We start from the raw sequence: 1901 nt of genomic DNA on the forward strand, positions 1-1901 counted from the left end.
GGGTTCCCCCCCCCCCCCCTCTATTTATAACCTTTGAAAAGCACGCATGGAGCTATTCAAACGATTGCCTTATTTTGAAATAAACGGATGAGATTCCCCCAAAATCCAAAACGTGCCACGCTAAATTCAAAGCATTGCTCCCCTTTAACTCCGCGCCATGCTGCTCAGAAACCAAAGTGTCATCATTAACTTTCTGCCAACTGGCAGAATATCGCATCATTTGGCACAGTAATGTTTCATTGGCCCAATAAAGGCTTCTAGAAACTCACTGAGAACCACTTATTTACGCGAGCAATCAGCCATAACGTAGTTGACCCTTGACGGCTGTTAGCTAGCTTTGAGAAAATTGCCCGTGCACTCGACTCGAGAAACTCAGACACCGACTAACGAATGATCCGCCTCATTGGTCCTATTCGTCCGGAATTGGCAAAAGCATCAAGTGGTTACACAGGCATGAGACAAGTCTCTTCTAAACTACAAGCGAGTCAGTCCCCTAATCAGTGGTAAAAGATCTCAAGTCTAGAATAAAGCTAAGTTACATAGAAAATAATAATCTCAAAATCAAGATGCAGCTCACTCATCTAGAATAGTCTACAATCTGCCAAAAAAACGGAGCCACAACAGTAGAGGAGAGACAATTCTTTATTATATTTCACTCGGACTCGGCAAAAGCCGACTCCAAGCTAAACGGGCCAGCTGTTATGGTATTCATCATCCGTTTAAGTATAATTTATTTACCAAGTGTACATCTGCGAACTATGCCCCAATCAGCTTGACGGCCAGAGATTAATAGAGGTGACCACTCTGCCGACTCGACCAATCAGCATCCCATCATGTCGGCTCAAAGGACGAAACTTGTCGTCCTCTTTTGTCGAAGATGGCTCGTCGTGAGTCTACTCGACCATTTAGTAGGTGATTCGAAAGGTTGCCTCTCGGCTAAGGCGAAGAATACCCCCCTACATCGGGCCCATCCCCTTTGGCTATGTGTCAATACCACACTCAGCACTAGAAAAGGCCCATCAGGACCTTAGCCCCAGTAGCCTTCATGACTTGTTACATCGGCGTAGGCTTTGCCACGCTATTAATCACTCCTCATTCGATACTAAAGATGATTTCTCTAATACCGAAATGATCTCCCCCCTAGTCTCCAAACGCCACATGTAAAGCAGAAGCTGACTCAACTATTAGCACATGCCCCGCCATGCCATCGGTTACTTCCCACCTGATGCCAAAGTGACCTCTCCTCTAGTCTCTAGCCAACACTTGCCAAGAAGGTGCTGACACAACCACCAGCCCATACTTCGCCACTACTTCTCCGTACATGACTAAAGTGACCAATCTGCCCTTACCCTTCAGTATAAATATAGGTACTATTCTCCTTCAAATTGGGTCTCTCTCTGTTTAAAAACTACTCTAGAAAAAATACAGAGGGGGGCTATTAGTTGGGACTCTTCTTTACCATCTAAATAATTCATCGGAGGTACAACGGGGGGACTAGTCCTCATCCTCTCATGAGTTTCTACTTGCGCAGACTCCTCTTCAAGAACTAGACATAAAGTCGGTGAAGAAGACGGCCCCCTCATCAATCTCCACTACTTCATGCCAAAGGAGAGACACTTTGACTGTGTGATCACTAGAACATCAACACAAACTTTAATCAATTATCTGATGCAACACCGGGGTGGGGGGGTGAAAGGCCCTAGAGGGGGGGTGAATAAGGTCAATGCTAATCTAATTCGATATTAATATCGATTAAAACTTATTAACAAATATATCCTAACAAAATTGATATTCAATGAGATATATGCAAGGATAACAATAAACAATAACAAATAGTGGACACAAAGAGCAAATCAAATACAATAATATGATCATGGAGTTCGGTCCTTCTGACCCACGTC

Source organism: Asparagus officinalis, chromosome 3, assembly GCF_001876935.1.
Source record: "Asparagus officinalis chromosome 3, Aspof.V1, whole genome shotgun sequence".
Classification (NCBI taxonomy): Eukaryota; Viridiplantae; Streptophyta; class Magnoliopsida; order Asparagales; family Asparagaceae; genus Asparagus; species Asparagus officinalis.